Consider the following 17585-nt stretch of genomic DNA (forward strand, 5'->3'; position numbering starts at 1 on the left):
TGGGGGAGTTGACACCACTCCTGCCTTTTCTGGCTGGCTTGTTTATTTACAGTTCATTTGAAGGAGTACCCTTCCCTGCCACTCTGGTATTGCTCTCCACATGACAGCCACTGTTACAAGCTTTCCCCTCTCCAAGGTTGCAGGGCGGGTGCTGCCACTCCTACCTTCTCTGTCTGGCTTGTTTATTTACAGTTCATGTGAGTGAGTACCCCTCCCTCACTCTCTGGAGCTCAGGGCACCCCACCCTCTTTGCTACGTGTCTTCTTTTTTTTTTTTCAGGTGCTTGTTTATTATTCAGATTGTTTCTTTCTCTTTTTTCCCTGGGTGGGGGTCAGTCTGTCCAGGGGGCTATGATGATTTGTCCCAGGGTTTTATGTGGTAGTACAGCATGCCACTTAGCTCACCTGGTGGTCTGCTTCTCCCAAGCAGGTTAGGAGCTGGTGTCTGGTGGCGCGGAGCCCTCCTGGTTTCGCCATTTAACATGGAGTGAGGATGCTATGAGCAGTCTGGAGGTGTGGAGGTGTCAGAGTTTTGCCTCTTCTTGGTGTTTTTTCCTACAAGGTTTATCTCCAGCATCTCTCCAAGATTTTACTTTAGGAAGCATGCTTTCTGCTTCCTCCCTCTAGTCACCATCTTGGAATCTGCTTTCTTTATATTTTTGATGCTATGTTTGTAGAAGACTATACAGAGTATGTGGAAATTGAATCTTATCATAAGAAAGTGATACTTTATAAAGGCAGCTAGTAATATTTTTGCCTGAAATCTGGATGAATATATCAGTTATTTGTCTTTTCTAGTCTAATTTTCATTAGAATATTTTTTTCATCTCTAAGGTTTTTCTGTAAATGTTCTTTTATTCTTTTGATTTCTGGGTTTCAGTATTAAGGAATAGACAGCTATTTTTCCACTCAAATCTAAATTTACTTTCATGGTACAATTGAGTTATTTATATTAACTGATGTATTTAAATGTATTTGAATGTTATTTTTGTCTTATGCTCACTAATTTTGATATTCACTTTTTCTTTTTTCTTGCCTTTGTATGGGTGGACTACAAATTTACTTCACAGTCTATTATTTTACTTTGTCAATTTTATAATTCTACACTTTATTTTTTAATTTTGGGGAATTTAAAACATTATATTGTGGACACTTTGTGTAGAATTAAGCAATTTAATACTTATGCCTCTTGAAGTGTAACATTTATTTATTTTATAATATATAAACTTTTATTCTATCTAACTCCTACAAGTCATATGCATAATTACTTACTTTTCATTTTTCTCTTCATTCCTTTTTGCATATACAAATTTATATCCAGTATAATTTTCCTTTGGTTTGTTACCAACCTTACATTAATCTTAGTGACAGAATGATAATGAAAAATTCTACCCTTTTGCTCTTTTGTTCCTACACACAGTTATTTTTGAAACATAATATTTGTTTTTGAAAATAATCCTCTCTCTATGTTTTGAATACATGATACTTCCTGGTTTCAATTGTTAGAAAATCTAGCATCATTTTAAATTCTTACTTTAAATATATTTCTAATTTTTTACTCTTTCATTTTTCTTTCTTCCTTTCCTCATTTCTATCTTTGTCTTCGTCTTCTTCTTGTGTCTCTTTGTTCCCTTCATGTTATACTATTTCAGAAGATTTACTACTATGTGTTTAGAAATATGTTGCCCACTTCTGTATATTGAGACATTCTGAGAACATTACAGAGAAAATAAATATGGTCGATAACAAAATTCTTGAGGTAATTATGTCCCACAAAATATGTATTCATTTTTCAATTACAAATATACCTGAGGACCATGAGGTATTCCTGTTTTGTAAGGCAATGGTCTGATCTTCTTATAAGAACTGGGTGGTAAGGAGTAGGTGGTAAGGGAGAGGGTGGGCACAGGGAGGAGAAATGACCCAAGCCTTGTATGCACATATGAATAATAAAACAGTTAGAAAAAAGAGAGAGAGATTTATTTACATTCCATATGGCCAGGTCCCAAAATGTGTCACCCCATTCTCTCAAATATAATTTGCTTTAGTAGAAAATAAAAGGCTCTCTTCATCTCTCAAGGATGTAAAGTGGAGGCACATACATACAACTTCTACATAACAACCCAGATTCATGGTTCTTAGATTTCATTTCTACCACAAAGCTCTCATCTATATAGGGTGAAATCTTATTGGACTCTCACAGCATCACACAAGAAGGGGAAAAGTGACCTGGGCAAATGACAATATTTTTTTGCTATAAGAAAGTAATCCTCAGCTGTATTTGAAATACTAAATGTATGCATTATGGATAATGTTAACATATGTATACACATGTATGTGTATAGATGTTTGTGTATCTATCTATATATGTACTGACAATATGTGTATATATTATAATGCTATATGAATAATAAATGTTTATTAATCTGATATAGAATATATTATATTATGATAAATAAATTGACTAAAATTTATGTAATACTATAAAATAGTATGAATAATTGATCATTGAATGTAATTAATTACAATGCAATACATACCTATAGAAAGTATAAATAAAATAGATACAACCAATATGCGAAAAAATATACTATATAGATAAGGTATAAAATAAAATGAATATTAAATATGATATGAAATAAAGTGCATATTAAATATTTCATGAATTAAGATAGTTAATATGCCTACATAGATATAAACTCATATGACTATTAAAACATACCACTAATTTAATGTTGGCTATATATTATATATAATACAGAATGTAATATAAAATAGATACATATAAAATATATATACACATAGAACAGCAGTAGTACATGAACGTTTTTTTAATTTATCTAAGTTATATTAGCAACTAAATGTTTTGATTTTTGATTGCCATTCACCATCATTTCTAGAAATGTTTCGGATATCAATTTAATGGCATCTACTCTCCATTCTCTTTTGAAAATTCCAAATAGAGAGACAGACATGTGACTCATGACTATAATCCTAGCTACTTGGGAGGTGAAGATCAGGAGAATAGTCCCTAGACCAACCTGAAGAATATGTTTGTTGGACCACATCTGAATCAACAAAGCTGGGAGTGTGAACTTTGCCTATTATTCCAGCTACAAAATATGTGCAAATAGTGAAAACACAGTCCAGACCTGTCCAAGGCAAAAATGCAAAACCTTATGTCAAAAATAAACAACATTAAAAGCTGGCACTATGGCTGAAGTGGTGCAGTGTCTTCCTAGCATGCATGAGGCTATGAGTCTCAACCCCAATTCCACACACACAAAAAATTTCCATGTTGACATGTTCTATATATATTACAATGTTTAGTATTTTCCATTTCTCTGAACATCTGAATCCTGAAGATTTTCAGATGTATTAACATTTGTTCATGTAGCCTGTGTATTAATTTCTATTATCAATAAAATATTATTCACTATTATTTTTCTAAAACTTTTACTAGTTCATTTATTCATGTCTGACTATCATTCATTATAGTCTATACTTAAAACATTTTCCTCTACATTCCAAGTTGTTTTTACTTTTAAAAACATAATCAAAGCTGTCTTTAAATTTAAATTTTCACATCTCAATATTCAAAGTGTTTAATGAATTCATTATCTTGATTTTTATTCACGGTAGCTTCTTTCCTTGTGTGCTTAATGACTTTTTACTGTGAGTTGTTAAATTTAATTGGAAATTTATTTGTGATGTTAACTTGAGTCTGACACAATGTAAGGGCCTCCACAAAGAACTCATCATTATATATAATGATTAACCTTATGCCTTTCTCAAGAATCAATTTAATCTTATTTTTTTGCTTGATGAATTTTGACTATGACACAGCTATGCAAAGACTGCTTTATGTTTTTAAGTTTTAAGGTTTTGCTAATCTGCACCTTACTTTGCAATCCAGTCTGATAATTACTTTTATATATACAATGGTGTGGGAGTTAATTTATATTACATTATTTTAAGTTTATTCAATATATGAATAGCTATGTAGGGGTAAAATCTCTTTTAAGCACAGGCAATATTAGAATTTGAATATTATTAACTCAGTCATAAACTTAAAGAACTGGAGTATAAAAAGATGATGTCTTATTTCTTAAATAATTTTACCTTGCAGCCAAAAATCATCCATAGTGTTCTGTTTACTGTTCTTAGTCCCAAATTTCCCTGAGATTTGTACTTAAATTTTTGTTATATCACACATACCTTATTGTGAAATATTTTTAAGCACACCTAAGTTTCTTCACAAAGAGCTTATTTAAGTATTTTGTTCAATGGTCCTGCAGTAAGTTGCTACATTACTTAAACCAGAATTTGTATCTTAGTATCAGGCAGGGATTTGAATAGACTTAATTGTCCATTTACACCAAATGCCCCTTCTGTTTGTGAATTTTCAACCTTATAATAATAATCATACAGCTGTATTTCACACAAATCTTGACATTTATTTCTTTCAATTAAAATTGAAAATTTTAATTATTTTGTTGGGTATCACAAATTTTATTTTATTTTATTTTTATTTTATCATGTTTATATTTACTCGCATGTGTATATGTTGTTTGAGTCACCTCCCCCAGTCCTGTTTCTGGGCAGAACCTGTTCTCTCATCTTGTTCTCCAAATCTCTTGAAGAGAAAATGTAAGAGATAATACGAAAGACATAGCATCTTTGCTGTGTGAGATAAAGATAGCTATACAGAGAGAGTTCTAGCATTGCTTTCATGGACATGTGTATTGCAACCCACACTGGTTCATCTCCACCAGACCTCTTTACTAATTCTTGGTGCTCTTCTGACAGTGGTCTCTGCCAGTTTAAGATTACTACATTTGCTCCTCTACAGTGATCACATCAACTACACTCATGTTTAAGATTTCCTTCCTTTTCACTATCCCTCCTGTGTGCATTCTCCCCTTAGTGTGTGACCCATGTCCAAAAATAGTACTGCATTTGTTTTAGGTCTATAATCTTCATATGAGGAAGAACATAAGATTTTTGGCCTTCTGAACTTGGTGAACTTTGCTTACGATGATATTCTCTAGTTCCGTTCACTTACTTGCAAATGACAAAATTTCATTCTTCTTTGTGTCTGAATAAAATCCATTGTATATACATACCACATTTTCTTAATTTATTCATCTTGGTAGTGAGAAATCTTGGCTGTTTGCATAGCTTTGCTAGTGTGAATAGTGGTACAATAAAAATGGGTGTTCAGGTGCTTTTGTAATAATCTGAGTCACATTCTTTTGCATATATACCTAGGAGAGTTATTGCTGGATCATATGGCAGATCTGTGTTTAGCTTTTGAAGAACCCTCCTAATTGTTTTCCAAAATGGTTGTATTAGATAACATTCCCACCAGCAGTGTATGAGGGTTTCTTTTTCCCCACATCCTCATCAACGTTTGTTCTTGATGCTAACTATTCTAACAGGAGTGAGGTGGAATCTTAGTGTGGTTTTGGTTTGCATTTTCTTTATGGCCAGGCATGGTGAGCATTTTTTCATGTGTTTTTTGGCCATTTGGACTTCTTCCTTTGAAAAAGTTCCTTTTATTTCAGTTGCCCACTTCTTTATTGGTTCATTGATTTGGGAGGAGTTTATTTTTTTTGAGCTTCATATGTATTCAACTTATCAGTCCTTTGTCTGATGTATACCTAGCATTTATTTTCTCCCACTCTATTTAGAGACCTTTTGTTGTTGTTGTTGTACAGAGCTTTTTAATTTCATGTAGTGCCATTTTTCCATCCTTTCTGTTGGTTGCTGGAGTTTTACTGAGCAAGTCCTTGCCTGTACCAATTGCTTCCCAAGCGCACCCTGCTCTTTCCTGTACTAACTGCAAGGTTTCATGTTTGATATTAAGGTCCTTAAAGTACTTTGAGTTGATATTAGTACAGGGTGACAGGCATAGATCTAGCTTTAGTATTCTACAGTCATATAACCACTTTTCTCACAACATTTGTTGAAGAGGCTGTCTTTTCTCCATTGTATGTTTTTGGTGCCTTTGTCAAAACTCAGGTGGGCATAGCTGTGCGGATTCATATCAGGTCCTCTATTCTGTTCCAATGGTCTTCACATCTGTTTTTGTTCCAGTAACATGCTGTTTTTATTGGTATGATTCTGTAGTGTAGTTTGATGTCAGGTATTGTGATACCTCCAGCATTGCTCTTTTTGCTCAGTATTGCTTAGGCTACTCACGGTCTTTTGTATTTCCAAATGAACTTTGGGATAGATTTTTCAGTCTCTGTGATGAATGTCATTAGGATTTTTATGGGAATTGCATTGAACGTGTAGATTGATTTTGGTAGTATAACCATTTTTATTATGTTGATTCTACTAATCCATGATGATGGAAGATATTTCCTTTTGTAGTTTTCTTTGATCTCTTTCTTCAGTGGTTTGTAGTTCTCCTTCTACACATCATTTAAATCCTTTGTTAAGTTCATTCCTAGGTATTTGATTTTTTTAAGGGTATTGTAAATAGATTGTTTTTGCTATACTCTTTCTCAATTTATCCATTGTTGGTTCATAGAAAGCCTACTGATTTTTGTAAGTTAATTTTTGTTCAGCTACATTGCTGAAGCTGTTTATAGTGTCTAGTAGTTTTTGGGTAGATTTTTTTTGAGACTTTTAGATATAGAATCATGTCACCTGCAAATAGAGATACTTTGACTATTTCTTTACCTATTTGTATTCCTTTTATTTCTTTTTCTTTCCTTACTGCTCTGGCTAGGATTTCCAGGACTATGTTGAATAGGAGTATGGAGAGCAGGCATCCTTGTCTCACTCTTGACTTTTGTTGAAATGATTTCCGTTTTTCCCCATTAGGTATGATGTTGGCTATACATTTGTCATTTATAGCCCATATAATGTTGAGGTATATTCCTTCTATTTCTAGTTTCCTTAGAGATTTTATCATGAAATAGTATTGAATCAAAGGTTTTTTCTGCATGTATTGAGATGATGAAGTGTCTTTTGTCTTCACTTCTGTTAATGTGCTATATTACATTTATTGATTTGCATATGTTCAACTATATCTGTATTTCTGGAATGAAATCATGGTGAATGATCTATATGATGTGTTCTTGGATTTGATTTGCCATTATTTTATTGAGGATTTTTGCATCAATGTTCATTAAGGAGATTGGCCTGTAGTTCTCCTTTTTAAATGTGTCTTTGTCCAGCTTGGGGATGAGTACAGTATTTGCTTCATAGAATGAGTTAGGCTGTGTTCCTTCCCTTTCTATTTTATGGAAAAGTTTAAAGATCATGGATATTAGTTCTTTAAAGGCCTGGTGGAATTCAGCAGAGAATCTGTCAAATCCTGGACTTTTCTTTTTTAGGGAGACTTTTATTGCTGCTTCAGTTTCATTATATGTTATAGATCTGTTCAGATGGTCAATACCTCTTGGTTCAGTTTTATATTATTGTAGGTATCAAGAAATTTGTCACTTCTTCAAGATTTTCAATTTATTGGAATATAGGTTCTCAAAGAAATCTCTGATGATTCCCTGGATTTCCTCGGTGTTTGTTGTTATATCCCCTTTTTCATTTCTGATTTTGCTAATTTGAGTCTTTTCCCTCCTCATTTTAGTCAAATTTACCAGAGTCTTGTCATTCTTTTTATTTTTCAAGAAACCAGCTTTTTATTTTTTCTTTCTTTTTATGGTTTTTTGGTATCTATTTGATTTATTTTGGATTTATTTTTTTATTTCTCTCCTTCTTGTTTTGGGTTTTGCTTGGTCTTGTTTTTCTAGGCGTTTGAGATGCAACATTATGTCACTTATTTGAGATCTTTCTGTCCTTTTAATTTATGCACTCATGGCTAGAAACTTTCCTGTTAGGACAGCTTTTGCTGTGACCCATAGGACATCATGTTCTGGAGGTGGTGTTTTCATTTTCTTTAACTTCCTTGAACCTTTTGATTTCCTCTCTTATTTCTTCCATGACCCACTGATGGTGGAGCAATGTATTCCTTCTCCAATTATTTGAGTGGTTTTTGCTGTTTGTTTTCACGAATTTTAAAAAGATAATTTATTTTATAATTGATAAGTACACTAGAATATTCATATCATATCATCCCCCATGGGATGTCTTTTCCTCTTTCAATTAATGTTAATCTTATCTATATATTAACATTGCCAGACATTATAGTTTTAGAATCCGTGCATTAAATACATCTCTCCTAGTTATTTTTCTATTCATTGATTGAAAAATTTGAATAATTTTGATAAAACTCATAATATTAGTTTCATATCACAATTTTAAAAAAATATTTTGTGTGCATGTACAATTTTAAAGGGGGGTTTATTGTGACCTTTCCAAATTTACTGACAATATACCCATGTCAGATTCACCCTCTCCATCATTCTCCCACATCCTCCTCCCCTTTCAAAAAATTTCAAAAGATTTCACTGTTCTATTTTCATAAGAGTGTACAAAATACTATTGAAATTATTCACCAACCTACCACTCTCATTTCACCTTTCCCCTCCCACTGGTCCCTACCCTCCAACATGAACTGTTCTACCTTCCTGTCCTTCATGTATTACGTGTACCTTCATTATTCAAAGAGGTTTTGCTATAGTATCACCACATATGAATATATTATACTTTAATTACATTAACCTCCCCATTCTTTCTTTCTTTTCTCCCTTATGTCACTATTACTCATCAGTTTTTTATGCCATGTTCATATACAGATGCAATGTATTCACTTTTCTATTATCCTCTTTTCCTCTCCCACCTCCTACTAATCCTCAAAAAACAGTGCTGTGACAATCATGTTCTATTTATGTATGTTTTTTTATATGATCATGGATCAATTTACATTTATGTTTATCTTTCAGGACTAGCTTCACATATGAGTGGAAACACACAATCTTGGCATTTCTGAATCTGGCTTACTTCACTTAACATGACAATCTCCAGTTCAATCCATTCACCCGCCAACAATATAATTTCATTCTTCTTTATGACTAAATAATACTCCATTGTATATATGTATGTTTTTTTCTTAAGCCATTCATCACTTGTAGAGATCTGCAATTTTCTCATAGCTTGGATATGGTGAATAATGCTACAATAAATACAGATGTGCAACTAGCTGTATTGTATTCTGACTTACATTCCTTCCAAAATAAGCCCAGGTGTGGCATTGCTACATTGTATGTTAGTTTTATTTTTAGTGTTTGAGGACCCTCCATACTGCTTTCCACAGGGTTTGTACTAATTTACATTACCACCAATAGAATATAAAGGTTCCTTTTTTCTCACATTTTCACCAGCATTTAATGTTGTTTGTGTTCTTGATGATAGCCCTTGTGATAGAACTGAATGAAATCTCAATGTCATTTTGACTTGTGTTTCTTTTATGGTCAGGGATGTTGAGCATTTCTTCTTTGTTGTTTTAATCTCAGACTAAAATAAATGTTTTTAAAATATTTTTATTTTGCTTGGTGGTGGTACATTGTGACATTTATAAAAGTTCTTACAATATATCAAATATATCATATTTGAATTCACCTCCTCCACTATTCTTCATCCCTCCTCCTTCATTTCTGGAAGAGTTTCAGTAGGTATCACGTTTCAATTTACATACATGTGTACACAGAATTTTCATTTCTTCATGTATTTATTGGCCATTTGTTCTTCTTTTGAGAGTTGTCAATTTAATCTATTTGTCCATTTAGTCTTTGGGCTGCTGACTCTTGGAAATTTAAATTTCAGCTCCCTGTATTGTCTTCTTATAAGTTCCTTTTAGTTTTATAGCTGGTAAAGATTTTCTTCCATTCTGTAAGATGTCTTTTCAGTCTAGGATCAATTTCCTTTGTTGTACAGAAGTTTTTATTTTGATGCAGTTCCATTAGTCAATCATTTTTCTTTTTGTTGAGCTATTCGAATTCTACTCAGGAGGTTATTGCCTATGTCTACATAGTCTAGTATTTTCCCTTTTTTTTCTCTGCAGCAGTTTTGAAGCTTCAAGTCTTTCTTTAGATCTTTCATCCACTTTAAATTCATACTAACTCAGAGTGAGAGACAGGGATCTAGTGTCAGTCTTCTAAATAGGGATAGCCAGTTTTCATACCACCATTTGTTGCAGAGGCTATCTTTTCTCTAATACACATTTTGGACCATTTTGTCAAAATGGACAAATGGGACTACAAAAAATTGTTCTGCACAACAAAAGAAATGGTCTCTAAACTGAAGAGATCACTGGGAGAAAATATTTGCCAGCTAATATATCAAAGTACTAATAAAGAGAATAAACAGGGAACTTAAAAAACTAAACTCTCCCAAAATCAATGAACCAATAAAGAAATAGACTACAGAACTAAATAGAATTTTCTCAAAAGAAGAAATTCAAATGGCCAAAAAATATATGAAAAAAATGCTCACCATCTCTAGTCATAAAGGAAATGCAAATCAAAACCACAGTAAGATTCCACCTCACCCCTGTTAGAATAGCTATCATCCAAAACACCAACAACAACAGGTGTTGGTGAGGATGTGGGGCAAAAGGAACCCTCATATACTGCTGGTGGGAATGCAAGCTAATGCAACACTCTGGAAATGAGTATGAAGGCTTCTTAAAATTCTAAACATAGATCTGCCGTATGATCCAGCAATCCCACTCCAGGGGATATACCCAAAGAAATGCATCACAGGCTACTCCAAAGGCATCTGCCCACCCATGTTTATTGCAGTGCTATTCACAATAGTCAAGTCAATGAAACAGCCAAGAGGCCCCACTATTGACTAATGAATTAAGAAAATGTGGTATTTATACACAATAGAGTTTTACTCATCCATGAAGAAGAATGAAATCTTATCATTCTCAAGTAAATGGATACAATTAGAGAACATAATTCTGAGTGAGGTTAGCCAGGCTCAGAAGACCAAAAATCATATGTTCTCCCTCATATGTGGATTTTAGATCTGGGACAAAAGCAGGAATGTTGTTGGACTTGGATCACATGCTAAGGGGAAGGCACATATGGGAGGTATGGGGATAGATAGGAAACCCAAAACTTGAAAGTGTTTGATGTCCCCAGTTCAGAGAAGCTAATACAGAAACCTTAAAATGGCAGAGGTCAATATGGGAAGGTGATCGGGAAGTAGTGAAAAGCTCAGGTAGAGATGAATCAACTTGGGTTGCAACACACTTGTGCATGGAAGCAATGCTAGGAATCTCTCTGTATGGCTATCCTTATCTCAAACTAGCAAAAATGCTTTGTCTTTCTTATTATTGCTTATGTCTTCTCTTCAACAAAATTGGAGAAAGGGGCAGAACAGGTTCTGCCTGGAAGCAAAGTGAGGGTGGGGGGGAGAAATGGCCCAAACAATATATGCACATATGAATAAAAGAATAAAAAAAAAACAATTTTTCACCTATCAAAAAAAAAAAAAACAAATGGCTGTAGCTATTCAGATTATATTCAGGTCTTCTGTTCTATTTTCTATTTTTGTGACACTACCATGCTGTCTTCATTGCTATGGCTCGGTAGTATAGTTTATTGTCAAATATCTTGATATCACCATATTTTTTGTTTTGTTCATAATTGCTATGACTATTTGAGATGTTTTGTGCTTCAATATGTTTTCTATCTCTGTGAAAAACATCATTGGAATTTTTAATGTGATTGCAGCAAACATTTAGATTGCTTTCAGTCCTGTAGTTGTTCTGTTCTTTTTTCACACAAAAAGTAAACTTTCTGAATTCTCAATTTTCTCAGCAATCTTTTGTATTGACTACTCATTTTAAAAGCACCATGATATATTTGAGAAATGCATTTACACACAACTTTGTGTTACTTGCTATTGGTATTTGAAAGACTTTGCTTATCTTATTCTAATTGTCAGTACTGTTCATTACTTGATGTCAATTGTTAGCATTTTTAAAGCAATTATATACTGCATACCAGAGATAGCTTTAGTATTGTTTCCTTATTAATGGAGTTCTGTGATTTATTTTGATTATAGCTACCATGAACTTTTAATTTTGCATTGTTCTACTGAAAGTTAAATGTATGGGGTTGAACTCATGGCTGAAATAGAACCACAAGTAGAAGGATTACAGTCCAGGCCATCCCAGTACAAAGCAAGACCCTACTTCAAAATAACCAGTGTGAGAAGACTGGCAGAAGGGCTTGAGCAGAGAGCAATAGATTCCCTAAGAAGCAGGCGTCTCTGAGTTTAATTCCCAGTACCACAAAAGAAAAACAACAGTAATACAAAAAATAGTAAATTTCAAAATGAAGCAGATTGAAATACCTTAGGAATTAAAAATGAAAAGGTTATAATAAAATGTTTAATCATAAATTAAGAAATATTAATCAATTTAAATATTAGCAAAGATTATAGTTGGATTAATCCAGCAACTTATGATTCATGTCTCCTCTAAGATGGCAGGTTTCACAGTATGGAAATCCTTTGTGTCCCATACTTTTATCACATTCAAGCTCACCTCTTTTCTCTAGTCAGAGAATCTTGGAGTTCAATGAATGTTTCTCACTGGCTTTCATCTATATAGTAACACTGCTGTATTTGTCACATTACTTTGTAAACTTGATTACATGTCTTTCTCTTCATTGAACTGTGAGCTATTTGATGATGGTGAAAAAAATCCTATTAATTAATCTTTTTTTCCTGGTAGTATTTAATATGACAGAAAATTTGTACTGAACAGTTCATGTTTACTGAAGTAAACTAAATTCTCCAAAAATAAAAACAAAAGAAAGGAGGAAAAGGAATACTCTTATTTAAATCTTATCTCTTTTTCCAGTAACAGGGAGCAGCTTAGGCCCATATTCTCCCTTCACCCTTCTCTGGGGAGGAGCTAAACACTATTTATGTCAGCCATTTTTATAGAAACCTTAAAAATATCACCTTTTCTCCAGCAGTGCTCCATTCTTCCAGGCTCAGTTGCAATGTGGGTTTCCCACCTACACCACTGATTGCTAACTATAGGGGAGGGAGATGTTTAATTTCCATACTTCAAGGGGGAGCTTTGAGGGCCTCTGAAATTAAGTTTTGGACAAAAGCAACCTGTTCTAAACTTACATTCTTAGGAATTCTCTAGAAATTCCTTTGGTGTGAGTTTCATATCTCAGGCAATCACACAAGTGTCTGAACAGCACAAGACAGAAAGGGCTTTGATTAGTCCCCTCATCTCTTTAACACCAGACAAAGACTGCCAGAGGACAGTCACTCTCTGGGACCAACTTCATCTTTACCCTCAGTATAGCATCTCCATATGTACATTTTCTACTCATGTTATGACATGGAAAGCTCAAACTCACAAAATCACAGATTGAACCTCTCTGGTTATACAATCAAAAGATTTTAATTCATGCTGTTTCAAGGGAAAAAAGGGAGACCTATATGTATGTGCTGGAAGACAGTTGAGGAAAGAAGGTGTTTTCTAAATTAATCCCATTTATTAAGCTGACTGCAGTGAAGGGTAAATTCCTTTATAGAGGGAGGATTTGATGATATTGGAATTGGGTCTAAATATAAAAAGTAATTGGACCAGTGGCTTATGCCTAAAATTCCTGCTACTTGAGAGGCAGAGATAGGAGGAGCACAGTTAGAGGTCAGGGTGATCAAAAAATATTATGGAGTCTACCTCAATGAACAAGCCAAACATGGTGTCACATACCTATAAATCCTGCTGGATGGGAGGTTAGCCCTAAGCAAAAAGCACGAGACTCTACCTAAAAAAATAACTAAAGCACAAAGAGCATGGGACATGGCACACAAATGATAGTGTACTTGCCTAGCAAGTGCAAGACCCTGAGTTCAAATGCCAGTACCACCCCAAAAGCAAGTAAATATAAGAAATACATGCATAAGTAGTTAAGTATAAAGGACCCTATTGTCCAAGTGGCAGAATTTATCTTACGGTATAAAAACAGAAGCTTGTTTCTGTAATGCGAAAGAATATTTTTACATGTAGTGTTAATTTTGTAGATCTTTAGTGAAAAACTGAGTAAAATCTCTATTATTATTTTCATTTACTTAATAAATTAGAAATATACCATCCATTTTACTTAAGGACATATTAGAAGGAGGTTTAATGGTGGTGTGAAGACAGAAAAATGTAGGGAAATGGTTGCTCTAGAAGTGGGAACATAAGTTGATGTAAAAGTATGGCAGGATTACCTGAAGTGCTAAAGGTTCATTTGAAGTTAGTTTCATATTTAAGAAGAGTTAGATGATGTGTGAGAGCATGGATATGTTTGGGTGTTTTCCAATTATATTCAGTTTTTTACCTGTAGATAGAGAAGTATGTGATGTCTTTTTCTATTGATGTATAACATATACTATAAATTTAATGGCTTCAAAATGCAACATGTATAAACTCAGAGTTTCAGCAGGTTAAATGCAAGGGCATGCCATTACTATTTTCTCTACTTAGAGTCCCCAGTGCTGAAAGTGGGGTATCTGCTGGCCTCTGATTTCATCTGTATCTCTAGGTTTTCTTCCAGGCTCATTTTAATCAGTAAAATTCACTTCCTCATAGTAGCATATATGAAAGCCATATTTTTTTGGCAACTTTCAGGTGGGGAACACTATGATTTTCTGAAACCATCTTTATGTCCTCTCTACTTGGTCACCTTCTCTCACTCCTGGCTAGTTCATGTGTAAGGCAATCAGGAGAGAGTTTACTGCTATATCAAATGTCTTTTCATAGACTACCTGATTACTCCATCCCCATTGAGTGTGTAGGCTTTGACTAACTCAAAGTCAACTGATTAAGGATCATAATTACATCTGTAATATCCATTTTGTTATATAACATATCATAATCATAGAAGTAATATTCAGAGAAACTGTTTCCTTTCAAAGGGAAGAAATTATATGAATGTATAGGATATTTGTGGTCTTATAATTCTTTTTTGCATTTTTATTAGCATATATTCATTGTATAGGGAGATTCATTGTGACAGCTCCAAATATCCTTACATTGTACATTGGTTAGATTGCTCCCACCATCTTCCCCTGCAACTCTCTCCCTACCACACTTAAAACAATTGCATTTTTCCTATATGTATTGGAAGCATATTAACCATATTCCCTCACTTTCATCACCACTATTTACCCTTGCCCCTCCGATAATTAGCACCTCCACACACTGTAAAGTCCTGTCTTTCAGGACAATGTTCACAGGGCTTGCCTGATATATCCTAGCTGTGAATATATTTTACTTTGGTCAATTAAACCCCTCTGTTACTCTCCCTTACCTCCTCCCTCTCACTCCTCATTATTCAATAGCTTTATAATTCTGGTTGTGTAGTAAAATAAAGTTGAATTTAAAAGGGACATTTTCCTGTATTTATCCTGATACAATTAAAGAATAGCAAATGTAATTTTATTCTTTTACATCCCATATTCTCCATTATAATCATGAGTCATTAGGCTTATCAAGGATGAGAAGAAAGATAAGAACATTGAGGGTAATTTGAAAAAATAGTTTTAGTATATTGTTCTGGTGAGTTCAAATAAGTTATCTAATATGTTAGAGAAAAGTAAGCTCAAAATGTAGGTTTACGGAATTTAAATGAGTTTAGACATTATAGGGATTGGTAAACATGAAGTCTAGTTTTCATAAATGAGAGTGAGAAATAAAAAGATAAAATGAATTTATGTCAATATTAAAATAAGTAAAATTATGTCAGGAGTATTAGTGAAGAAAAGGATAGGAAGCAGTACACTTTGTGCTTTGAGGAATGAGGTGTTTTGTCAAGCAAAATACTAGACAATTGCAAACAGAAGAGTAATAGTACATCAGCTAATGTATTGTTCATTGCTTTTGGTTGGAAGTTTGATTAATTTTTTGGTAGTGATTTTGTTTATTTGTTTGGATGGTGGAGAAATGTAGAGCATGTAACTCATCTCAAGAGCAATTTCATGTGGAGTAGGAGAGATAAAGAGCAAGAGAGAGAAACGGAAAATGAGAGAGAGAAAGAAGAAGAAAAAGACACAGACTGTCTTTGCTTTTTTTTTTTTTTTCAGGATTTTGAATTTAACAAAGGAGGCACTGCCCCTTGAGCGACAGCTGCTGTCCATTTTAGTCTGGTTGCATTGGAGATGGGGTCTCACTAACTTTTTATCTGGGCTAGTCCTAAACTTTAATCCTCCAGATCTCAGCCTCTGAAGTAGCTATGATTACAGACGTGAGCCATCTGTGTCCTGCTCTGCCTATTTGAGGACGTAAGGTATCAATATCCTGCCTCATGCCAAACACTGGTGAATTCAGAGATAACAAGAAGTATTTATGTGGCACAAATTCATTTTATGAAGTAAAAACAACATAATTCACCAAAACTGGACTATCAAAGAAAATCTTGCTCTTCATTAATATCATACAAAAACTTTACATACATCCAAAGATGTACAAGTAAAGAAGAAACATAGGTAAAATATGTCATGTATAATTATTAGAAATATTAACATGACCTATTCATTTTAGGTCAACTGGGGTTTGAACTCAGGGCTTTGCACTTGGAAAGCAGGCATTCTACTGCTTCAGCCACACCTCCCATCCTAACATGGCCTATTTCTTGCTTAAGGCAAGTGACCTTTTCACCACAGCGTTATTATTTTTCTGCTAATTCTAAAGATAAAAATTCTGTGGTCATCATTTTAGGAAGCATTCTATCTTGTCTATATTGTAATTCCTTAATACTAATAATAAAGTAAAAAGCATTCTAGCATGGTTGTTGTAATTTTGAATAAACTATTGAAAAAAATTGTAGAGCCTGACCTTTCCCAAAGAAAAAGTATCAATCTGACTAACGCAGAAAATTGGTGCTAGACAATAGAGTTGGTGCTATGACTAACTGGCCATGTAGTTCAGAAGATTTAGCAACTTGTTTGTGGGGAACATTTGGAAAAGTTTGGAGACCTGGTCTAGAGAAAGCCTAGAAATACTGTAAGCAGAGCTTAATGCATGATTCTTGTGGGGGATCAGTTCAGAATGCTGATAGGAATTTTGAGAGTAAAGACTGCTCTTATGAAATATACATGAGGACTATATTGGGAACTGGGCTGGCGGCCAATCATGTTATATGCCTCCAAAGAAATGGGCTACATTCTATCAATGCCTTGAGACTTTGAGGGATGACAGACTAATTAATATGGGAGAGGAACTTTCAAGGCAGTCTGCTAATTCAGAATACAGTATGGCTGTTGCTAGCTGCTGTTAGCCAGATTTAGATTTAGAAGTCGGTGAAATAAAGCAGGATGGAAGATTTGAAAAATGGCTAGAATTGCTTCTAAGAGCAATTCTTTAGGACAACATGATTGTGAAAGAGATAAGATTCATTAAAAACCAGCCCAGTTTTTTGCATCAAAACAGTAGGAAAAATACCTTAAGACTATCTCAGGAATTAGTCTGACCCAACCAATCACAGGTTTAAAGATACAACGTTTTTAACTCATTTAAAGACTATTTTGAGAAGAGAGCATTGAGGTTGTCCTGCTCACTGAAGGCTGTCTGGAGATGTGTTTGTGACGTTTAACCAGCCAGGTACTCAGAGGCAGCCATTGTCCAATGGGCACCAGGTTCTGCTGAAC

The sequence above is a fragment of the Castor canadensis genome, chromosome 10, assembly GCF_047511655.1.
Source record: "Castor canadensis chromosome 10, mCasCan1.hap1v2, whole genome shotgun sequence".
NCBI classification, from domain to species: Eukaryota; Metazoa; Chordata; class Mammalia; order Rodentia; family Castoridae; genus Castor; species Castor canadensis.